General features: G+C 44.2%; 1 protein-coding gene across 2 annotated transcripts in view; it reads right to left on the bottom strand.

The window, feature by feature from the left end:
* CYFIP2 (cytoplasmic FMR1 interacting protein 2) overlaps nt 1-26,072 on the bottom strand; it is a 110,728-nt gene that overhangs the window by 82,759 nt on the left and 1,897 nt on the right. Inside the window, exons 1-2 of one of the 2 annotated variants that reach the window (XM_044281250.1) lie at nt 15,734-15,803; nt 8,595-8,665 (exon numbers count right to left, since the gene is read on the bottom strand). The gene's annotated coding sequence lies outside the window, so the exon portion shown is untranslated. Of the gene's footprint in view, nt 1-8,594; nt 8,666-15,733; nt 15,804-26,072 lie in introns of those variants that run through there. The other variant, XM_044281251.1, reaches the window with a different exon arrangement.

Raw genomic sequence — 26,072 nt, 5'->3', positions numbered from 1 at the left:
CAAGTTGAAAGCGTTAGATCAGGGATAAGTATTTCCAGTGATTGAAGAGGGATATCTAGTATTTTTAAAGTTGGGAATAAAGAGCATGTTGAGATATAAATCTTCCATGCTTGTATGGTCGCCTTAATTGTAGGAAAGGAGAGAGAAGAATTTCTCACTTTGCCTATTGTGGAGGCTAGAAGTAAGGAGTGTAATTCGTGTGGTCCGCTTACATTTTTTTTCTATGTCTATCCATAATTTGTCCTTCATTGGGGGCCACCAATCTATAGATTGATCTAGTATGGTCGCTATATGATATGATTTTATGTCAGGCAGACATAGGCCTCCATGTCTTTTGTGCCTGGTTAAAATTCCAGTCGCTATTCTTGGGGGTTTATTGGACCAGATACATTTACTAAGTTGGGTCTGGAATTTTTGTAATAGCTGTCTTGGGATAGGTAGGGGGATAGTGCGAAAATGGTACAGAATCTTAGGTAGTGCTATCATTTTGTATAGTACGAGTCTGCCCCACCAGGATAATTCATAGGAGTTCAGGTGAGTAAGTTCCTTTTGTAGTTTAAGTAATAGGGGATTACAGTTATTATCACTCATAGTTTCGACAGGGAATGAAAGGTTGATGCCTAAGTAGGGAATACTGTTGTCCTGCCACCTGTATGGAAATGTGGATTAAATAATCATTTTTTGTTGTTGGTCAGATTCATGCTTAGTATTTTTTGTATATCTTTGACTTTTCTACTGATGGAGCAGTAGGCATGCACAAAAGGTGGAATTGGGGGTCTTTATTAGTCACAGCAGCACTGATGGGGTGACAGAAGGAGCCCCCTCCATCATGTAACTGGGTTAAATGGAGTGTTGCAGCAGAGTCAGGGGCGTAACTTTAGGGGAAGCGGCTGCTTTGGGGCCCTGACCCAGAAGGGGCCCATCCAGGAGGAGGAGGACTAAAAGATTTTCTCAGGGCCCCCTCAACAGTATTACACAATGAACTTACATACAGTGACAGTATAGACAGATGGAACAGCTGCCGGGCCTGGTCTGAGAGAGCGTTATTTACTAGCCACAGGAATGGGGCTAGCATGAAAGGTGTTGAGAAAAAATCCTGGGGGCCCCATTTTAAAATTTGCTGCGGGGCCCAGTCATTTCTAGCTACGCCACTGAGCAGAGTGATGCATTATGGGTGTGCTCACATAATATTATTTATACATGAACGAACACATTAAATAAGAAACACAATCCACAAGAACCTAATATAATAATCCGTTTGTATCTAGCTGCGCAGTTCTTGACGCTATACGTTAGGCAGCAGACTTTACAATTATAACTATTCCTTTTTCTACATATCATATACTGTAATAGGACCCTGTCACTTCAAAGCATAGTTTCCTACAGGCGCAGCTCCTCTAACGTAAAAGAATGCTTTAAATAGACCTACAGACAGGAAATAAACAAAAAACGTAGCAGTTCCTCTTGCAGGTCTAAGAATCGCCTTCACAGCCATAATTTACTACCTGTAAGTACCCTATACACTTGGCTTCAGGTAATTACTAACTGGAAGAGATTTATCAAAAGTAGTGCTGCAGAAAAGTGGAGCAGTTACCCATGGTGACCAATCAAGAACCATCTCCCAAAGGCCCCTAAAAATTGAGAGCTAAAATATGATTGGCTGCCAAGGACACATGCTCCACTTTTCACTCGGAGGAGCTGCACATAGCACCCAATAGGATTCTAGCTTTCATTTTTCCCAAACAGGCCTTTTCCAGTCAGTGATGTGATTGGTTACTATGGGAAACCGTGTTGTTGTTTTTTTTCTTGCGCTAGTTTGAACGTGTTACTGAAGTCAGCCATAGACTTCGATTCCGTTCACAGCTGGAGTTATGATTCCTTTCCTGTGGTATTCTTCCCCTTTCCTTTTCTTACTCCACCTCATGGCTATGTAAAATAAACGTTGCACATCTTTCATAAACCTGTCAAAAGCACAAAATACATTTGGCACGCAGCATGTCCTGCACTGTGTAGTGTAATGCACACAACTGCCCGCATTTACTAAAAATGGCGCATTGTGTACGAGCCATTTGTTAAACAGAGCACGCCTAACAGGCAGATGGAGAGTTGCACCATAATTTTGCACCATTTCTCCTCCCTCCACTTAAAGGGATTATCCAAGATTAGAACAACATGGCTGCTTTCCTCCAGAAAACAGCGCACATCCACAGGTTTTGTGTGGTACTGCAGCTCGGTCCTATTCACTTCAACGGAGTAGTGCTGCAATGCGACACAAAAAAAAGCACAGCGGTGGTACTGTGTCTGGGACAGAGCAGCCATCTTTTACTAAATTTTCAACAAATCAATTAATTTGGCTTAAATATGTCTCCCTGGAGCCCGTTTTTTTCTGTCATTATTCAAATAGTCAAATAATTCACATGAGAAAAGTTGCCAAAAATTAGCAAATTTGGTGAATTTTCCATCCAAGACTGGCATAATATATGTTGATAAACATGGGGCAATTTCATAGCTAATCTTCTCCACTGAGCTTCATTTACAGTGTCTTCAAACAGTATTCATACCCTTGATAGACCATGACAAAGTAGCAAGTATGTGTGAAGTGAAGAGAAAACGATACATGGTTTTCTAAATTTTTTATACGTACTAACCTGCAAAGTGTTGCGCACATTTGTATTCAGTTCCCCCTGAGTCAATACTTTGTAGGACCACCTATTGCTGCATGTCTTTGGGGTATGTCTCTACCAGCTTTGCACACCTAGAGGCTGAATTTTATTCCCATTACTTTGCAAAAGTAGCTCAAGGTACAGTCAGACTGGATGGGAAGCGTCTTTGAACAGCAATTTTCAAGTCAGACCACAGATTCTCAATGGGATTTAGGTCTGGACTTTGACTGGGCCATCCTAACTCGTGAATATGCTTTAATCTAAACCATTCCATTGTAGCTCTAGTTGTATGTTAAAGAGGACCTTTCATTACAATATAAAATCTAAACTAAGTATGCTGACATGGAGAGCGGCGCCCAAGGATCTCCCTGCACTTACTATTATCCCTGGGCGCCACTCCGTTCTTCTGGTATAGGCTCCGGTATCTTCAGATTTTGCCCTTTATGGAAGAGTGGCAAGAAGAAAGCCATTTTTGAAAAGGAAGCCATAAGAAGTCCCGTTTGCAGTGTGCACAAGCAAACATGTTGAAGAAGGTGCTCTGGTCAGATGCAAAACGCTATGTGTGGCAGAAAACTAACACTGCACATCACCCTGAACACACCATCCCCACCATGAAACATGGTGGTGGCAGCATCATGCTGTGGGATGCTTTTCTTCAGCAGGTACAGGGAAGCTGGTCAAAGTTTATGGGAAGATGGATGGAACTAAATACAGACCAATCCTGAAGGAAAACCTGCTAGAGGCTGCAAAAGACTGGAGTGGAGGTTCATCTTCTAGCAGGAAGACCCTTAAAGAGGACCTTTCATTACGATAAAAAATATCTGGGAGGAGCCTGCTCTTGTTCTCCTGGGCGTCTCCTTCTCCCAGGCTGGAGTGCTGGCCAATCAGCAGCACTCAGCTCATCGCCTGGGAGAAAAAAAACTCAGGTTATGAGCTGAGCGCTGCGATTGGCCAGCACTCCAGCCTGGGAGAAGGAGATGCCCAGGAGAACAAGAGCAGGCTCCTCCCAGTTGAGCCGAAAATCTGAAGATACCGGAGCCTATAACCGGGAGAATGGAGCGGCGCCCAGGGATAATAGTAAGTGCAGGGAGATCCTGGACGCCGCTCTCCATGTCTGTATACTTAGTTTAGATTTTTTATCGTAATGAAAGGTCCTCTTTAAGGGGCTTCCTGCTAGAAGATGAACCTCCACTCCAGTCTCAAGTCTTTTCCAGCCTCTAGCAGGTTTTCCTTCAGGGTTGGTCTGTATTTAGTTCCATCCATCTTCCCATCAACTTTAACCAGCTTCCCTGTACCTGCTGAAGAAAAGCATCCCCACAGCATGATGCTGCCACCACCATGTTTCATGGTGGGGATGGTGTGTTCAGGGTGATGTGCAGTGTTTGTTTTCTGCCACACATAGCGTTTTGCATCTGACCAGAGCACCTTCTTCAACATGTTTGCTGTGTCCCCTACATGGCTTGTGCACACTGCAAACAGGACTTATGTCTTGCTTTCAAAAATGGCTTTCTTCTTGCCACTCTTCCATAAAGGGCAGAATTGTGGAGTACACAACCAATAGTTGTGGACAGATTATCCTACTTGAGCTGTGGATCTCTGCAGCTCCTCCAGAGGGACCATGGGCCTCTCTAATTAGTGCTCTCCTTGCCTAAGCTGCCAGTTTAGGTGGATGGCTATGTCTCTGTAGGTTTGCAGTTGTGCTATACTCCTTCCATTTACGGATGATGGATTGAACAGTGCTCCGTGAGATGTTCAGAGCTTGGGATTTTTTAAAATAAACTAATCCTGCTTTACACTTCTCAAGAACTTTATCCCTGACCTGTCTGGGATAAAGTTACTTAGCTTTCATGATGCTGTTTGACCATTAAAGGGATTATCCAATGCCTATAATGCCCCCTATATGCTTGGGCCCCTCACACAGATTATACCTACCTCGCTCCCCTGCACCCGTGTCTCTTCTGATGTCGGCACTGCCACTGCTGCATCTCCCCGTTGCACGGTTGAAAACATCCGGCATTGGGGGGTTGCGGGGTAATCGGGGAGCAGGGCGAGTACAATCTGTGTGAGGGGCCCGGGCATATGGGGGAGCAATATAAGTGTTGGATGGCCCCTTTAATGTTCTCTAACAAACCTCTGAGGCCTTCACAGAACAGCTGAGAATAAATTACACACAGGTGAACTCTATATACTAATTAGATAACTTCTGAAGGCAATTGGCCACACTGGATTTTTTTCAGGGGTATCATAGTACAGGGGGGGGGGGGGGGAATACAAATGCACACCACAATTTTCAGATTTTTATTTATCAAAAATTTTCAAAAACCATGTATTATTTTCTTTTCACGTCACACATGCTTGCTACTTTGTGTTGGTCTATCACATAAAATCCCAATAAAGTACATTTAAAGGGGCTATCCAATATCATAAACAGCCCCCATGTGCCGGGCCCCTCACAGGGAATATACTTACTCCTCTCCCTGCGCTACTCCTGGTTCCTGGTTCCCGCACCGCCGCTGCTGCTTCTCCCCGTGCATGGATAAAAACATCCGGGGGGGGGGGGGGGAGCAGCCTATGGCAGGCGGGGACAGAGACGAGCCTCGCGGGTGTGATGCTAGGGAGGCTCATCCCTGTCCCCGCCTGCAATTGGCTTCTCCCCCCCGACACCTAATGTTTTCATCAGTGTACGGGGAGAAGCAGCAGCTGTGCTGCATGGACTAGGAGTGGTGCAGGGATCGGGGTAAGTATATTCCCTGTGAAAGGCCCAGCACATGGGGGGGGGGCAATTTATGATATTGCATAACACATTTAAGTATGTGGGTGTAGCATGAAAAAATGTGGAAAAGTTCAAGGGGTATGAATAGCACTGTACACCATGGGGGAGATATATGAAGAGCAGTATTTTCTACCCTGGCCTTGATACCCCCTGGGGTTCCAAAGGCTGCACTTAATTTATGCATCCTCTAGCAGTCCACGCATCGAAAATTAAATCTACACCAGCTCATAGCATCAGTCACTGTGTAGCTAGTGCAGTTTGATAAATATGCCAGGTTGATGGCCCCGCTCACACCACTCCCCCTTTTTTTAGAAAGTGGTGAAGGCAGTGTAAAAATGGAACTTGCACAAAAACCTCTGCCTAATTGCTGTCTAACAAGTCACAAAATCTGGGTTTGCCAGAACACTGTTATATGGGGGAAGATAAATCTCCCCCAGGCGCCTTTACATATCCTTTTATCTTTTTTTTCCCAAGAAAAGGAGATTCAACAAAAACAAATATCAGTAATTGTCTAATCCCACGCAATTTCTAATAAAAGTAGAGTGGAAATATGCAAACAACATATGAAAATTAGAATGGAAAAAATATAGTCCTTGTAGGATGAGCCTCTGGTCACCATGTTATAAGGGTTCATTAGGAAAGATTTAAAATGGTCACCAGCAATCTGTCCTAGAATGTGAACAGGACTGGTCATCTCCACTTGCAGAGCTGCCTAGAGGAGGGGAGGAGGTTGGACCTCACTACACTGCTCTACAATAGATGGTAATGATGTGATCCTGCCTACGATATGCCATCATGGCTGAGCAGCCTGACAGGAAAACTGACCAATGTGCAGTATGTGCAAGTGCCAGAGTGCATCCCCTAGGCAGCTCTGCAACTGTTGCCAACCAGTCCTGCTCACATTCTAGGACAAGTTGCTGGTGGCCATTTTAAATAATTTCCAGAGAGCCCCTTTAAGGCTAGGGCTGCTCGCCAGCTTGTGGCCACACAGGATCATGATGGCAAATGTTGAGCTGATTGTGAGGAGCAGTTGTAAAGAAATCTAGCAGCTATGAATTTTTACCGACTGTCATGTTGTAGTTGCGGCAACTTGTGGGTCACAGCATAACCCCATTCACTCATCATTAATCGTGAAGCAGTAACACAACATTGTGACTTCATGGCATCATGTGGCCTTAGCATAAGAGCCAACATTGGGTGTATACATTGGAAAAATCTCCGTAGTATAAGCCAAACATGTCCATAGGGCCTCTGTTCACCTGATTGAGGCCACAAGAGTAACATTTTGGCCTCTGTCAGGCTGTTATACTGTTTTTCTGGCACAAGACTGTGCATCAAATTTGACCTCTATATACTTGTGGTGTGGTCTAATCTGTCACAAACATGCGCCACATTTTTAAAGCATGCAACATCTTATCAGAGCACATCAGAAATCTGTCAAACATCTTGGAAGGATTTTGTATCGTGCATGCTCAAAAATCACATTTCTTATATATTTGTCACCAGTTCACTAATGCCACGATTATTTCCAAACTAGGACCTGTAGGGTAGGTGGTACAAAAGGCCACTATGGGGGAGATATATTAGCGCATCGTCTGGTAGGCCGTGGGCCACAATGAAATGTACAGCAGCTGAGAGTTGTCATAGATTTCAGTTTTTATTTGCGTTTTGTCAGGCCCGCGAGCCCAACCCACTCCCCATCATTGCCACACACCCTTTTCAGAAAGTGGAGAGGGAGGTGCAGAAAGGCCACTTGTGACAGATGTTGTTGCGTTTAAAAGGGGGATATTTATCAAGACTGGCGTACAATACGCCAGTCTTGATCTCCCTGCAACACGTTCTTAAAGCAGCCCATGAATTTGCCAGTCAGACCACAGCAGCTGAACATTGCTGATCTGCATTTTGTGAAGCAGATATAATGAAATTACTTACACGTGGTTATGCAATAGTGATGAACGCCGATCATGGGCTCATACAGTCAAGAACCCTACAATAACAAACCACATCTACATGTCTGACAAACAAGGGAAAACCCTCACATCATCAGGGGCTGAGAATTGTATACCTACCAACACAGGTACAATGATACCACTATGTGAGAAAATTAAGCCTTCAATGGTCCAAGCAGCTCTGCTTAATACATAATAGTCCTCTTGTATATGCACTAAAGATTTACAAAGGCACACATAGTCCTTGTAGTTCTGAATACCGTCACATGGTGACTCCATCTTGTTCTTTATTACAAGGATATTGTGCCTTCAGGAATGTACCTCAAAGCTCCTGGGCCCCAATCCAGCATATGTAACCTCCACCTACCATAAACCAGTAATAATGCTGTCTCCTTATGTGGCAGAGAGGCCCTCAAAAGTTTCAGAGCCCAATAGTCATGGCTACCTCTGTACTCACTAGAAGCAATACACCATCTGATTTACTGTGCCACCAAAAGTCTAGGGGCCCTGCATTTTACCTGAGTTGTACGGATCCAAAATATGCCCATGAGGCTTCAGATGAAACCATGATGTAGTAACATACAGTAATGACTGACACAAATGCAGAGTGGGCAAAGATGGATGACTAGAGTGTTAGTGTCTTTGCCCTTATATTAAAAATAGAGAAGGTTGAACAGAGCTCCATGTGGATTTAGGAGGCTTCAGACTGATACTGATGGCTGATAAAATACCATACAAATCCTGTACAACCACTTTATCTACACTAAATCTACACAGTTGGAAAGAACCAACACACGAGCACCATCAGTGCTTCTTCTTATCACAGATGTAGACATAATCTTTGCACCCCCTCAGTTTTATCAGGGAATCTGACAGATACCCTAAAATAAAAGGATCACTGTAGGTATTTTTCAAGAGCAGCCATATCTGCAGTTTTTTTTTCCAAACAGCTGACCTGACGCATGGTCTTATACAACAATCTTCAAGATTATTCCCATAAACAGCTCAGACATGACTAAGCTTCATCCCCCTGGTACAGGGGAATAATGCCGCTGTGTGTGGGGTCCTCTCAGTGAAAGGCATTCGTTCATGTTACCTATGGCAACATACTTAAAATAAGGTTCACATGAAGCTCTCAGAGTCAGCACATATACATTCTACTTATACACATACTAAAATAAGCAACAGTGACTACTGAATACACCTTACCTGAAGAAATGGTGATCTATAGAGGTTTTTAAATTTCACGTCTCTTCACGAGTGACGGATCATCAATTTTTCTAAAAAAGAGAAAAGAATGGAGTAGTCTGTTACAAGTCACACACAGAAGGATACATTCACACATTCACAAAGCATATTGGATACTGCTATATTTTAGAATTCTTCTTCCTTCCTTCTCTTTATTCCCCCACTCCCTCCTTCCTCTCTTTTTTTCTCTTCTAGCTAACCTAGCAACCTATGCTGAGGAGGGAAGAACTGAAGTACCAAACCATATCTAGAAAACAGGGATCCCCCGATGGGTGTTCATCAAACTTATCCCACCAAGAAAAGTAGAGAAGCATATATGTGTCTTGGCGTCTCCACAATTCTCGTAGATTTCAGTGGATAAGTTCACTATGTCTCCTATGTGTAGCTGCTATGTAGGGCAAGGTAGGAGCCAAGTTCCTAAGGTAGGATAGATGCCTTCACCAACTTTAACGCATTCCTGTGTACATTCTGTAAAAGTATGTATAGTGGTCATCTTTTTTGGATATCAACAACACATTATAGTGAATCACAAGTGCTTTTTCAGGGGGTGACCATTGTGACACAGTGAGGGGTTGTGTCTGGCAAGGCAGGTATTTTCCTCCCAGCATGTGCTGCTGGGCTGGTTTCCAGACAGGTGAGGCCAAATACCGGACCGGAGTTTAAGTGCCAATCCGGGTTTTGGCAGCACCTGGCTGTCCTTAAATAGGCAGCTGGGCTCAGCAGAGAGGTCTCTGTTTTTGGGATCCTGAGGCCTGTGCTGGGCTGGAGAGCTGAGAGCCGCATGCTGGGGAAACAGGCCCCCTAAAGCTTGCTGTGGACTACTGGAGGCAGAACTGCCAGCAAGGTGACTTGTATTATATGAACTTTCCATTGTGTGTGAATTAACACCAAGACTGCAAAGTTACATGCTGTTTTGTGCAATTGCCTCAAGTGTGAATAAACACTGACATTTGAGTTAAGAACTTGTATTTTGCCTCTGTACTGCGCTCGCTTACCCTATCAACCAGTACGAAACCCCACACCATACAAAAGTATTGAAGGAGGAAATTCTGGAGGCATACATAAACACGTGCTACCAGCATCTCTTCTACACTATGGCGAGTGAGGTCAATGAGTCACCACTAGGAGAGGAAAAACTGAGCATTGTCACCTGCTGGATACAGACCCCTAATCTATCATATATAGTTTATATTTCGTAGTGGTCTTTTGTAGAAAATCCTTGCAAGAGCATTACATACATCCTGCAGAGATTTCCAGAAGATTCATGCTAAATAAATCAAGGAAGGCAGAGACTTTGGACCAGACCTGCTAGAAGATGGTAGGCGAACAGGAATACTAACTTTGGTTTGCTAGGGGGCGTAAACAGGGAAAAGAGCCTGCAGATATTGACCCTGGTCAGATTACAGTCTCAGAGTTTCGAAACAACAGCGGTAACCATTAAATTTAACTGAGTGTAATGAAAGATGTTTTATTCTGACAAGGCCCAGTATGTACAATGGGATATTTGAATGTATCATTTGCATTGGATGAGCTTTTTTCACTAACACATATCAATGAAAGTAATTTATTCAGCATTCAAAGATCCATAGACTGCAACCATGAATGGAAGCCTTCAAGAAAATCAAGTCGACAAGACCTTCAGAGAGTCTAAAACCGAGCAGTGTGCGTACTCTACAGGCCAATGAATAGGCTAACCTCCGGCACTCCAGCTGTGGTGAAACTACAACTCCCATGATGCACACTTGCTTGGCTGTTCTCAGAACTCCATAGAAATGAATGGAGCATGCTGGGAGTCATAGTTTCACCACAGCTGGCGTGCTGGTATAGTGTATCATTGTGCATGGGGCCCTGGGTATAAAGCTGCATCCTGCTTGCCATTTTTAAAGGTAAGTTAGACCATATGATAAATAATGCTGTCATATAGCGCTAAAATAATACTTCTTTAAAGTGAAATTGTCTTTTTATAAAGCTCACAGAAAGTATCTACACTGCTCAAGCAGAGTCCACCAGAACCTAAGTACGCTCAGCGAAACACTTCTGCCCCTTCATTTTAGCAATCAGTGGGGGTTTCAGCACCTGGATCTTACCGATCAAAACATCTGATATATCGGAAGAAGATATATATATGAGAATTTCTGTCAAATGATAGCTAGCCTTAAAAGGGAATCTGTCACCTGGTTTGAGCATATTAAAGTGTTACTGCTGCCATGTACAATAAAATACCTTATTTCTTGCTGTAGTCTTCCTTTTTTGTTTCATGGTTTCATTAGCGATAAAATCCACTTTTTATGTTATGCAAATAAGTGTCCAAGGTGCCCAGAGGGGCGTTATTATCATAGGCGTGCGCACAGGGTGTGACGGGTGTGCCTGGGCACACCCTAATCAAGCCGACTCGAGGTTCTGTCAGGGCCGGGAAGCGCTGAAAGCGCTATACTCCCCTCTTCCTTCCTGGTCCTTGGCACGCCACTGTGAAGGCTGCGCACAGTGTGAGGCCGCGCTGTGACCTCACAGTATGCGCGACCACACAGCAGACTTTACAAGATAGTGCAGGTCTGTATGTATGCATGCAGAGTGCATATCTGTATATAATATATACATACACGCGTGCGGCGTGTGTGTTTGTGCTTTAGGGTGCACACTCTAATGCAATAGGCTGCGCATGCCTATGGTTATTATCCTTATCTGGAGCCCAGTAACTCCCCAGTACAGTTCCCAGCCCGCCTTCCTTTAGAGCCCAAGCACGCCTCTTCCAGCATAAGTAACTGTCTACACCCAAACTCCTTGCTGCCGCCCCCCTCCGCTATGTGAAATCTCACGCAGGCGCAGTACCGTGGACTGCCTGCGCAATGTAGAAGCTCCTGAGGGCAACAGCTTCAAATGTTTCGCTGGGCATGCGCCGAGCCCAGTGACAAATTTAAAGCTATTGCCCTCAGGAGCTTCTATATCGTGCAGGCACAGGCAGTCCGTGGTACTGCGCCTGCGTGAGATTTCACCGAGTGGACGCAAGGAATCTGTTGGCGTAGTTATATCCAAAGAATCACATAGCGGAGGGGGGCGGCGGCGGCGGCAAAGAGTTTGGGTGGGGGCAGTTACTTATACTGGAAGAGGCGTGCTTGGGCTCCAAAGGAAGGCGGGCTGGGAACTATACGGGGGAGTTCCTGGGCTCCTCTGGGCACCTTGGACACTCATTTTCTAGCAGTTGGTTGGTGGGGGTGATGGGTGTCGGATCCCCCCTTCTGACACTGATGACCTATCCTGTGTATAAATATATCAGAGGTCAATACAGAGAAATCTCCCATGATCTATTTATTCCCAGAACTGTGACGAGGGGACATCCTCTACGTCCAAAGAAAAGAAGATGTCTACACAAACATAGAAGAGAGTTCTTTACGGTAAGAGCAGTGAGACTATGGAACTCTCTGCCTGAGGAGGTGTCACGACCATGTTTATGGCCGTGACTCCTTGGGAGCCGCATACAGTTGCCCGTGGTTTGGGTTGTTGTGTCAACCGCAGCTGGAGGCATAATGTTGTTGGCCTCAAGTGCGGTTGCCGCGGACAACAGCTTTGTGTGTGGTTCCCTTGGAGTTGTGTGCGTGTTTGTATGCACTTTCGTATGTCTGTGTGCACTCTGTGTTATGTGTGGTGTGCACTTACATCTTCCCCTCACTGTGGTTGCCCGTGGCAACGTTTGGTCGTTGTGTGTACATGTGGTGGCAGTGTCCCGGCCTTCGGGCTGACTCCCAGGACATGAGTGCCACCCATGTCGTTGCCTGCGGCAACAGCCACAGTGTGTTCGTTATTTGGACACTTCTCCTTTTAGTTGTGTTTTCCCTTCCTTGGTGCTGGAAGGGTTAACTCCCTTCCCAGTGTGTGTGTGTGTCACTGGGTGTGTCCGACTGTGGGGTGTGGCTTCTTGGCCTTATAAAGCCTCACTGTTAGCACAGGTCTGAGGGTTGCTTCAGCCATGCTTAGCTGGAGCAGCCTCCTGTGTTTTCTACCTGCCAGTGAGAGCCACCCCTGTGGTCATAAAGATATTGTCACATTATGTTTATGTCTTGTTGTGTGTGATGTCCATGTGATGTTCTGTTGGGACCTTCCATTGTTATTTTGTGCAGCTTATGGTTCTGGATACCAGTGTGCACAGGGATCCAGTCAGCAAGGCTGTGGCAGGTTGGTGGAACTACTTAGTTCGCCTGCCATATCCGTAAGTCTGTTTGTGTTCCCCTTTTCCCAGCAGCTTGGCCATTGAGACTCCTGCTCCTCCGTGCCTAGGAGGAGTAGGTCGTCTTACCCTGACTCCTAGTCCAGGGACCGGACGGAGGGTGAGTTAGGGATCCGAGGTTCCGGAGCATGGGTCCTCCTACCTTAAAGGTCGGCCCATGCAGCTAGGAGTTAGGGTCAGGTTAGGGACGCGTTAGGAGGTGACCTGCTCCCTAATCCTGTCTTCCTGGCCGAACAGCCTAACATCATCTGGCATCGCACGGCTGAGGGTTTACCCCATCCTCAGCCGTGACAGGAGGTGGTGATGGTGAATACACTAAGACTTCAAGAGGGGCCTGGATGAACAAATGGGGAAAACTGGCAAATAAGCCAGTTTTCCTTTGCACTGGTTTTGATAAATCTCCCCCTATAACTTAAAATATTGATGGAGAGTTATCAAAAGTAGTGTACAGGAAAAATGTTAGTTGGGCATAGCAATCAATCAGATTCCACCTTTCACTTTCCAAAGGAGCTCTGAAGGTGGAGTCTGATTTTGTTCCTATGGGCAACTATGCCAATTTTTGCTTTGCACCAGTTTTGATAAATCCCCAACCCCCCAACCCCACCCACTACTAGATTCCACTACTAGATTACTGGAGATGGGTTATTGATTGGAAAATGATCTTCTTTCTACCTTAACCTTGGCGTTTTTTCCTTCCTCTGGATCAACTTTGCAGGATAATAGTCTGAACTGGATAAAAAACTATGCTACTATAAACCAAAGAGATGGAGCCAATGGATACTACCCACTTCAGCACCCACTAACATCAGCCCTGCCACTGTCTGACTTGTCCAACATGGACAAGGTCTGAACTTCAGTTATCAATATACTGGGCCTCCTTCCAGAATGTTTGGATTTTCCATTTTCCGGTGCAGTTTCACACAAGTGTATTCAGTGCGGGAAACATGTCCATGTGGGAGAAGTTTTTCCCAGACTCAACACTGCTCCTCCGAAGTGAACTCGCAGCATCATAATGATTTTTGATGCTGTGAATTCCCATCTAACTGCAGGCCTACTAAATTGTACTCATAGCAGCATGTGACCACAGTAGGCCTTTTTTGTGTTTTCTTACATTGCAGCCTTAAGTTCAATGTTTTGTTAATCTGAATTTCATGTGATGGATCAGAACATAATAGTCTAAGGGTACTTTCACACTTGCAGCAGAGTGATCCGGCAAGCAGTTCCGTCACCGGCAATCTGCATGCAAACAGACAGCATTTGTAGACGGATGCGGATCCGTCTTACAAATGCATTGCAAGAACGGATCCGTCTCTCCGGATCCGTCTCTCTGGTATTTCCTCCGTCCAAAACGCCATTCAGTGACTGAACTGAAGACATCCTGATGCATCCTAAACGTATTTCTCTCCATTCAGAATGCATGGGGATGAAACTGATCAGTTCTTTTCCGGTATTGAGCCCCTATGACGGAACTCTAGTGTAAAAGTACCCTAAGTTGGTGAAGTGAAATGAGAAAAATATATAAATTAAACTATTGTTTAGAAATAGAAAACAGAAAATTGGCATGTGCGTATGTTATTAGGAAACCCATAAAAAGCTCTGGTACAACCAATTACCTTCAAAAGTCACATATTTAGTTAAGTGATGTCCACCTGTGTGCAGTCTAAGTGTCACATGATCTGTCATTACATATACACACCTTTTTTGAAAGGCACCAGAGGCTGCAACACCTAAGCAAGAGGCATAACTAACCAAACACTGCCATGAAGACCAAGGAACTCTCCAAACAAGTAAGGGACAATGTTGTTGAGAAGTACAAATCAGGGTTAGGTTATAAAAATATCAAAATATTTGATGACAGGAAGAAGCAGCAGCGGCACATGGGGGGCTGTTTATGATATTGGATAACGCCTTTAAGATTGCTAACCACGTCCACTTTTCCATCAACATTTCAAAAGTAGAGTGAGTGGTGTAAAACTGCAAAAAGTCACAAAATGTTTGAGCAAGTGAGTGCAAAAAGTTGCAAAAGTCCTATTTTGTGACTTTTTGAAACCAGAATTCTGGAGTGAAGAGATGAGAAATCAGAGCCATTGGATTTATGTTGTCCAAACCTGCCAAATTCGTCAGGAACGGCGAATTATCTAAAGCGTATAGAAGCCTCTCCCCCAACAGCAGATTTCTACATGCCTGATCCTTTTATTAGTAAATGGGGGCTGAGCTGCAATAATTCTTTGCATCCGCTACACAGTAAAAAGAGCTTTCTGCTTTATAGACTGTATTAGTTCTGGTCCCCCGGCTCCTGCTAGCAGTTGATCAGAGGGGTGCTGTGCATCAGACCCCCACCTAAGGATAGGACATAATTATCTAAGTCCTGGAAAAGACTAATAATGCACCTTACATTTAGTGCAGCCATTGCTGTATATGAGTGCACTAAATGTGCATCCCACCATTGTAAAATCATGTATATCACAGTAGTACATGGCTGCATCGGGAAGTGTAGCAAGCCATTCTCCAGCTCTGCTCAATGCTGTCCGAGACCCTTAAAGCGTCAGCATGTTTGCTTTATAGGACACTGTATCCATGTACCGCAATACCTCCAGGTACCCCCTCTATCATAGCCTGTACACAGATCACCTCCACATTTCAGTATCCGTTGTGCCCCATTTTAAACGTCCACCCACTGACTTAGAACTATATAATGCTGCAGTGACTATCTGAAAGGGTATTTAGTAATGCAATTGTGGCAGTTTTCTACATACATAATAATACGCAATGTAAAGTATAGTAAAAAAGACATAAAAAGAATGTCAGGAAATCAGCCATAAGGGCCTTTCTCCATATCAGTATGCATTGCAGAATGGCACCCCACTTGTGTGATTACCTCTCTGGGTGGCGAGCAGGAACCCGGCTGCTGTGGGAGGATGTGTTCAGGCTCAGATGCTGCGGATGTGACTGTGTATAGAGATCAGTCAGCTCAGCTCAGCTAAGCCCGGCCCTTCCTGTACAAGCACCTGCTGCACAGCCCATCACAATACTGAGCCCACGGCCGGGGGAATACAGGCTGCTACAAAACAATGATGACAGAGACACAGAATGGGCAAGCACTGGACTGGTACACAGAGCATAAGGGTGCTAAGCAAACAATAATCTAGATACGGAACGCTGCACACATAAAAGGCATCTGCATCCAGACAATCAAATGATAGACCAACAAGTAATTGGTGCTAGACAATGATAATTATAGTACCCAGAAACTAGCCCGATTCGCATATAAAATAAGGCCAGGTAGTAAGTATATGTCGTACTGGCACCAGTCAGTGACGTCAAGTTCACATATAAAACTATGCAAGATGAAGGTGCAAAGAGAATAAAGATTTGAATGATAAGCAGACACTAAACTGGAACATATAGAACACTAGAGCAGAATACTAAAAAATGCTGCATACATACAGTAATACTGGCATAAGATACCAATTACTTGGACCTGTGACGGCTAACCTCCGGCACTCCAGTTGTGGTAAAACTACAACTCCCAGGATGCACACTTGCTAGGTTGTTCTCAGAACTCCCTGAAATGAATGGAGCATGCTGGGAGTCGTAGTTTCACCACAGTTGGAGTGCTGGAGGCTAGCCATCACTGACTTAGATGGTATGCTGGTAATTTTCTGCTACCAGAAGTGTACCGATGCATGCGCAGTCGTTGCTCTGTTAGAGGAGTGCTTGTTTAGCAGCGGGGACAGCCCCTCACAGGTGAAGAACTCTTGGTGATGAGACGAATCCATTCATACGTATCATCTCTATTCCCATACCATGCGCTGGCTTGGCACATGTAAGAGGGTTGAAAATGCCCACACCCCTTTTACATAAATACGTATCCTTTCTCAACTACTGGTCTTTATTTTGCGACATGCTGTGAACAAGTATTTGCCCCAAACCCAGTTTCTTCTATTTTTCACACTTGAATGTTTCAGATCTTTAAACTACTTTTAATTTTAGACAAAGACAACCCAAGAAACACAAACTGTTATTTTTAAATGAACATTTAATTTAATGAAGATAAAGATGTATTAAAAACCTATATCACCCATGTGAAACTGGTTGTGCCACCCTTGCCGGAAACAACTGCAATCAAATGCTTGCGATAACTTGAGATGAGTCTTCTACATCACCATGAAGGAAGTCTAACCCAACTAAATTGGAGGGCTTTCAAGCATGAACTGCTCATTTAACCTCTTGCCACAACATTACAATGAGATCCAAGTCGGGACTTTGACATGGCCGTTTCAAAACCTTAATTTTGTTTCTGTATTTCTTGTGCTTTGGATCATTGTCCTGCTACATTACCCAACTAGGCTTGAACTTTAGGTCACAAACTGACGGGCGGACATCCTCCTTCAGTATTTCTGACAGACAGCAGAATTCATAGTTCCATAAATTATGATAAGCCGTCCAAGTCCTGCAGAAGTAAAGCAGCCCAGACCATCACACTACCGCCACCATGTTTGACTGTTGGTATGATGTTTTTATGACGTTGTGAAATCTGACGTTAGCTTTACGCCAGATGTAACGAAACCCATGTCTTCCAAAAAGTCTGACCTTTGACTTCAGTCCAAAGGATATCATCTCAAAAGTCTTGGGTGTCATCTATTTGTAATTGCTAGACAAGCCTTTACATTCTTTTTGGTCAGCAGTGGTTTGCACATTGCAGCTTTTTCATGGATGCCATTTTTGGCCAATGTCTTTCTTATTGTGGAATCCTGTACGTTGACCTTAACTGAGGCCTTCATCTGGGCTCTTTTGTGACCTCCTGGATAAGTCGTCCATGTTCTTTTCGTGAAAGGTTCACCACTGTTTCAAGTTTTCTGCATCTTTGGATAGTGGCTCTTACTGTGGTTCACTGAAGTCCCAGAACCTTAGCAATAATAGATTTGTAACCCTTTCCAGACTGGTAATTTTTAATGATTCTGTATTTGAATCTTTTTAGACCACGGCATCATGGGCTTGACAGTAATGACTGGTTGTGGCTAGTGAAATTGTACCCAGCTTTCAATTGAATTTGGTTAACTGGTTGATTTAATAGCTAAGAAGGCAGTTACTTTTTAACATAACAGAATTTTTCCTTCAATTAATGAAATCATCATTTAAAAATGTCCTTTTATGCTTACTTGGGTTATTTGAGCAATTCCCCAAAAGCCTTTAAAATAAAAAACAATTATATACTACTGCCTTTTTCTCCTTAGAAGTGCTCTGTCCCCCCATTGTGGTCTTTCTCACTGTCCTCAGTGGCGTACGGTATTGTTGAGCGAATTGAACTTTGGATCCCAAAAACTTTGTTTGAATGTACAGTATTCAAATGTATGGGCTCAGGCGAGGAAATTCGTTATCACCAAAGTCTCGATTTTAGAACCTGAAAACCATTTTAAAACTTGGATCTAAAGTCAGCTTCGGTATCAAGGTTTAAAAATCAAATGCCGGAGTTCTTCACTGAAGTCTTGCAAGACTTAGGTGATAACGAATTTCTCCTCTCTGGAGGCCATACATTTTAATGCTGTAAGGAGACGGGCCGAGTTTGAACATCTGAAACATTCAAGCATGACACATATGCAAAAACAAAACAAAATGGGAAGGGGCAAAGACTTTTTCACAGCACTGTATATGCGATTCACTGTGTTATGCTATGTATGATATGCCATCTACTGTGCATTATGTTGCTGTGAGATGGTATACTCAAGTAATGAAGGGACCCTGGACATTATGGAGGGGGACGCATGGCCATACTGGCATTTGCCTGATGGCTGTTTGCCCTGTGGGATTGTCTGCCCGGTGATAGTTAGTTTATTTTGGGAGGCAATTTGGGCGGGAAAAGGGTTTCCCGCTCTTGTGGGATCACTGGGCAGAGGAAATTTTCTGCCCAGTGAGTGTCCTGCAATTGGTGGGATTCTTAGCCTATGTTGTCCCAGGGTTTAGGGAAAGGTTAGCGGAGCCCTGGAGACAACATCTGATTGGCTTATTAGGATGCTGGGGGGCTATAATTGTCCGTGCTCCGCAGGCTGGGCTTGTCTTTAATTTGAACCTGCCTGTGGAGCTGGATTCTGTGTGCCCCTCCCGCCCGCCCTCATGCATGATAGGTATTTGGGGCCGTGACTGATGTTGGGTGAAGTAATTATAGTCGTCCAGTGATGGGATGGACTCTGATATTTATATATATATATTTATTATTGGAGTCTGAGTTTATGACTAGGCTCTTAAAAGTTTAAGTTAAGTTGTATTTGGTATTTATTTAATAAATCAGTTCCGTTTACCTCCACTCTCTAGTCAGTGAATTTTATTTTGATGGTATGCATATTTAATAATTTTGTAGGTTGGGCACAATATGCCATGTTTTGCCATGTATTCACCACCGTAGGTTAAACACCCAGAGTATTTATGCCATGTTGAAGACATATACTTTGAATGGTGACTTCATAGGTAGCCTATGAAACGGAGATAATGACACCCGTGTGAGATAAAATATATATATATATATATATATATATATATAAAAGATGATTAAGTATTATTGGTAATTTACTGTTCTACTATATTACTATACGTCAAGAGAGCCAACACATATTACTACAGAGAGGAAGTTGATGGATGCTGCAAATGTGGGTGTGAAATGACACTGTATAATACTGCCATGCAGATTGCAACTCTGGGCAGAGCGTGAGATCTGCCTAGGGGTCACGCTACGACGTTCCCACACTACATAGTATGTTTCTGAGGTTGATAAAAACAAGTGTCCCAGAGGACCTTGGGGCAGTATGTATAGCACGTGGAAACTGCAAAAGACACGGGGACACGAGAGGACAAGCAGCACTGCTTAGCAGTTAGCTAGAAAGTGGGGGTAAGTTACGCTCACAAATTGGCACACTAAACAGTGGTTGAGCAGGTGCAGCCAACCATAGTGCTTCCTAGTCCTTGCACCTGCAAATATTCAGAGAACTTGTGATAGGCCCGGTCAGGAGGAACACACCAGCCAGCTTGCTGCAGAGAGAAACACTTAGGCCTCTTTCACACGGGCGGCACGGATTTTGTCCAGATGCGTTGTGGGTGCATTGCGGCAAACCCGCGCGAGTTTTGTCTGCGATTGCGTTCCGTTGTTTAGTTTTTTCCGCGCGAGTGCAATGCGTTTTGCACACGCATGATAAAAAACTGAATGTGGTACCCAGACCCGGACTTCTTAACTGAACGACCTTCTATCTTCATTCAGCAGGACCTGCTCTGACGTCACCGTGCTCACTACGTGGTGAGCGCGATGACGTAAACGAAGGTCCTTTTGCAAGTCTTGCAGTATGAAGAAAGAAGACGATACCGGTGAGTTAATTTTTTTTATTTTTGAACCCCTTAATGGACATTCTAGTTAGCATTCTGTATTAAGAATGCTATTATTTCCCCTTATAACCATGTTAGAAGGGAAAATAATACAGTCAATTGACTTTAATGGGGTCCGGATTTGCTCATCCCTATTTGCTAACATCATCTCCTAGCAACCACGCATGAAAATCGCACCGCATCCGCACTTGCTTGCGGATGCTATGTGATTTTCATGCAGCCCCATTCATTTCTATGGGGCCTGTGTTGCATGAAAAACGCAGAATATAGAACCTGCTGCGATTTTCACGCAATGCACAAGTAGGGTGGCCAATGGCGTCACCCCAGAAAGCCAGACCTCACTGACCACGCCGCCAAACTGATAAACCACGCCCACTTCCATGAAGCCACGCCCTCATTCAGTGAAGGGGGGACTGCTGGAGTTAATAAATACTGTGAAAGTAGTTATTCCCCCCTTTCAGCAGTACCCCAGTCACAGTATTTATTAACCCTTTTCAGTCCCCTCTTCAGTGCAGTTATTTATTCCCCCCTTTGCTCCCACAGTAGTTATAATTACCCTTCAGTAGCCATTCCCCCCTTTCAACTTGAAGTTTCACAGCAGACTTCCCCCTTTCAGTTTCAGCAATCCATTTCCATTCACGGCCCGACCACAGCAACAGCACAGTCTTCACCAGTAAGATACTACGACTACCTGCGCAGCTGCGCTCGCATTCAGCTGGCAGTGGCAGAGCTCCTCAGAGTCTGTCTTCCACTTCCCTTCCAGCTGTGCCTGAAGTGACTGGCGCGAATCTGCAGGGCAGCAGTGTGTGTGACGTCAGTACGCTGAGCGCTCTGCGCTTTTGACAGTGATCCGGATCATGTGACATAAACTGTGAGTGATTTAAAGTGCCCCTTTACCACAGAGTCGCCAATAACCGCAAAAAAGGAGGACTTCTGACCGTCCGTCCTGGTCTTGAGCCGGACGGAGGACCAGGAGTCTAAAAACCGGACTGTCCGGCCTAAAACCGGACGTCTGGCCACCCTACGCACAAGTGATGCGTCAAAAACAACACTCATGTACACAGCCCCATTGAAATGAATGGGTCAGGATTCAGATCACGTCACGCATTACACCTGGGCGGAATAATCGCCCGTGTGAAAGGGGCCTTAGGGGGAGATTTATCAAACTAGTGTAAAGTAGAACTGGCTTAGTTGGCCATAGCAACCAATCAGATTCCACCTTTCATTTTCCAAAGGAGCTGTGAAAAATGAAAGATGGAATCTGATTGGTTGCTAAGCCAGTTCTACTTTACACCAGTTTGATAAATCTTAATATTAGTGCACTGGACTGTGCTAACTAAAGAAAGTCATGGAGGGCAGATAGCCGTGGCTGATAGACAGTTCCACGTGTGGACTGCAGGTATGTGTGTGCCACATGGAGAAGAGCCGTGGCCTGTTTTTATGCCTGTTTATAGTGTGAGAAAGTAACTGCGGATCTGTCACCAGATCACCACTATTAAACCAGGCACATTGCCTGGTAGGGGTGATCCTGCAGTTTAATATAACACCTTCTTCCTCACTGTCAGCTCCACGGTTGTTGATAAAATTGTAATTTTATTCCTTTGCTGGCAGGCAATTTTGAGCACCAGGTGGTGAGCTTTTTCCCACAGTGATGGTCCCCACCACCTCCAGTCTATACCTGCCTCCGTCAGCGGGATAAGAGGGAAGGGACACTCCCTCCCTGACATCACTCCCGTAGGGTCACATGGCGCGTGCATCATAGAGCCTCACACATGATCGGGAGGCCCGGCGGTCATGTGATTCAATGGGGAAGGCGGTGGCTGTCTCTGCACGTCATCGAGCTATACACATGACTCAGTCACGTGACGGACAGCTGACCGCTGAGGGGAGGGGGGTGGGCCCACGCTCATGGCATCCTTTAAAAAGGGCCACTCTACATGTGGCAATGTTGCTGCCACAAGCCATTTTACAGCCGCATCCGTGTGGACCGAGACATGGGGGGCAAAGAAAAGTATTGAGACTTATGTGATTTAATACATTACCTTATTGGGATTCAATTTTCCTCTTGGATTGGATGTTTGTATTGTAGGCCAGTGATAAGAGGTGGGCCTGGGTTTGGGTGTGCAGCCACAGACACAGCCCAACACAGGGATCACCACCTCTGAAACTGAGCCTATTGCTAGTAGGTCCCCTGATGAGTTGGGCTGATGTCCAACGAAATGTGGTAGGACGTTTAGAAGGACCAAACTGAAGTACACGGTTTATGACCAGAAGAATGACCTACTGGTAACAGGGCTCTCCACCACAGCGTGACGAAGCTGGGCAGTCTCCATTGCTGCGCAGGGACAGGGAGGGCCTTATAGGTTTCCAGGGACAACTATGGGAATTGATCTGGATGGTGCCACAGACACCCTATATCCATTGTAGGGAGAGACTAGGTGTTAGAGACCCAGTATTAGTCTCCCCATCCCTAGCTACTGGTTACCACTGGTGCAGCGAATGGTTTATCTCACTTATATTTAGGGATTTATTTGCATACTATTAAAAGTTATGTTTTAAAAGGTATCTATTTGGAATATAACTTTTTCAGTACAAGCACCGCTATGAGATGACTATCGACATCTAAACCCCCATCCCCTTGATTGACAGTGCTAGACCAAGTTGAAGTCGTACTCTAGTGCTGTCAACAACCATAGCGTAGACAGTGAGGAGGTAGGAATCATTTTAAACTGCAGGATCACCCACCAGGCTATGTGCGTGGTTTAATAGGGGTGATCCGGTGACAGAGTCTATTTAACAAACAGAACTGAGTTATCTTCAAGACTGCCACTGAGAGGGAGACTCCAGGGCAGAGTTCTTGTCACCCATTTAGTTGGGTGGAAAGTCAGGACCTGAGTTTGTCACAACAGGAAAGAGAAGGACTAAATCACCAGTAGGGATTTTGAAGCCACCAAGCACTGTGCCACCACATTGTGCGTAACCAAAATGAAATGTTAATCATATATATATATATATATATATATAATGGTCTATTAATCTAAGGCCCCAAATTATCAAAAACAGTGATAAGTAGTAGGTTGGTGGTCTAGTGGTGACAGAAAATGAGTTCTCACCTCTCCTGTCCCTTATACTAGTAATAAGCAGGATGTTCTAGTGGTGAAAGAAAATCAGTTCCCACCTCTCAGGTTTTCTCTCCTGTCCTTATACTAGCTATAAGCAGGGTGATCTAGTGGTGATAGAAAATCAGTTCTCACCTCTCCCATGTTTTTTCCTCTCCTTATACTATAATCAGTGATAAGTAGAGTGTTCTACTGGTAATATAAAATCAGTTCTTACCTCTCCTGTGTTCTCCCCTGTCCTTATACTATAAACATTGATAAGCAGGATGTTCTAGTGGTGACAGAAAATCAGTTCTCACCTCTCCTGTGTTCTCTCCTGTCCTTACATTATAATCAGTGATAAATAGGGTGTACTACTGGTGGTAGAAAATCAGTTCTAACCTCTCCTGTGTTCTCCCCTGTCCTTATACTATAAACTTTGATAAGCAGGATGTTCTAGTGGTGACAGAAAATCAGTTCTCACCTCTCCTGTGTTCTCTCCTGTCCTTACATTATAATCAGTGATAAATAGGGTGTACTACTGGTGGTAGAAAATCAGTTCTAACCTCTCCTGTGTTCTCCCCTGTCCTTATACTATAAACATTGATAAGCATGATGTTCTAGTGGTAAAATAAAATTTGTTCTCATCTCTTCTGAGTTCTACCCTGTACTTGTACTATAATCAGTGTTAATCAGGGTATTCTAGTGGTGACAGAAAATCAGTTCTCACCTCTCCTGTGTTCTCTCCTGTCCTTACATTATAATCAGTGATAAATAGGGTGTACTACTGGTGGTAGAAAATCAGTTCTAACCTCTCCTGTGTTCTTCCCTGTCCTTATACTATAAACATTGATAAGCATGATGTTCTAGTGGTAAAATAAAATTTGTTCTCATCTCTTCTGAGTTCTACCCTGTACTTGTACTATAATCAGTGTTAATCAGGGTGTTCTAGTAATGATAGATAATCAGTTCTCACCTCTCCTGTGTTCTCGTCTATCCTTACACTATATTCAGTGATACGCAGGGTGTTCTAGTGGTGATAGAAAATCAGTTTTCATCTCTCCTAAGTTCTCTCCTGTCCTTATAGTAGTGATAAGCAGAGTCTTATCACTGAGAACACCAAGTTTTCCCCTCTCCTCCCCAGGCATATGCTGTGATCTGTTCTTATGGAAAGATGCAAATATAGCGGTATCGTTTGAACCAATGGAACTTTGAGTAGCAATCATTTCTATTGAATCATCTGTGCTACTAAAAGGTAACAGGACTGTTTAGTGGTGATGTGTGTCTAGGGGACATGTCACCTCTGAACCCGGTCATTGGCTGCAGCGGAGCGGATGATCATGCCGTAAAGGAAGTAAATAAGCCGCGGACTGAAATATAAACACACGGGAGCCAGTGCGCAGGACAGGAGCAAGTATGAATCTTCCCATAGCGGAGACAGGCTGTGGGCACCTGTGAAATGTTACTTATTTCTAGCGAGCACTAAATATGGCAGCTACACTTTTTACATGTCTCTTTATTCCCATTTAGACCTGCACATGATTCTCTGCTATTCCAGGACTAACATATATATAGCTTTCCTAACTTTTTGTGAGGACAAATTGATAGATTTCTTACAAGCTATTAAGGGTGTAACAATGGTTTCCAGTTACTAAATGCATAGCGCATTACATATTTACTGGAATTTAGAAAATGTCAGGAACTTCAGAAATTGTATTTCAATAAATATGGTTTAAGTTCTATCTAAGTAGCTTGATTACTTACACGATAGTGAGAAAAAGTCTGATGTTACCATTCTACTGCAGAATATGTATTTTTATAAAATTTGTGGCCCATTTATGAAGGAGTTGGTGCTGGATTCTGAGTGTGATAAAATGCAGGAGTCGGAGTGAGACTGCTTTCACGTCACCGCTATGTATTTCTGTTCTTCTGCTCCCTTATAGGAGCAGCAGAATGAAAATAACGGAAGTGCGAGATTCGGCACATAACTGACAGTAACGGAGCCAAATAGATCCCTATGATCAGGAGAACATTAGTTTTTTTAGCAGAGAAAAAAATTCCTGTATTCAGGACTTTTCTCTCCACTATTTTTGACAAACTCTGTGACTGAGGCCCTGAACGGAGCTTCCAACATAGCTTTGTATGTAGCCCCAGAACTTTGGCTTACCAACTCCACAGCATTGACTATAACAGAGCTCATGATAGTTGGTGGACATCACTCTGGAGCATATACACATATAGATGAGCAAATACTGGTACATACTGTAAGTAATAGAGATCAGATAGGTTGTGGACATCACTTTGGTGCATACACACTTGACAATTAACAAATGCTCGTACATACTGTAAGTAAGGCTTCATGCACAGGACCGTGCCGTTTTTTGCGGTCCACAAAAAAACGGAAGCCGGCCATGTGCCTTCCGCAATTTGCGGAACAGAATGGGCGGCCGTCAATTGACTATTCTTGTCCGTAAAGCGCGGACAAGAATAGGACATGTTATATTTTTTTAGCAGGGCCGCGGAAGGAGTAACGGATGCGGACAGCACACGGAGTGCTGTCCGCATCTTTTGCAGCCCCATTGAAGTGAATAGGTCCGCATCAGGTACATATACATATACACATGATAAATGTGTACAGTACAGATCAGATACTTTGTAGAAGTGGCTCTGGTACATATACATATACACATGATAAATGTGTACAGTACAGATCAGATACTTTGCAGAGGTGGCTCTGGTACATATACA

The sequence above is a fragment of the Bufo gargarizans genome, chromosome 2, assembly GCF_014858855.1.
Source record: "Bufo gargarizans isolate SCDJY-AF-19 chromosome 2, ASM1485885v1, whole genome shotgun sequence".
NCBI classification, from domain to species: Eukaryota; Metazoa; Chordata; class Amphibia; order Anura; family Bufonidae; genus Bufo; species Bufo gargarizans.
The sequence above is the reverse complement of the archived record's forward strand: the minus strand, read 5'-3'. Positions and strand labels throughout refer to the sequence as shown.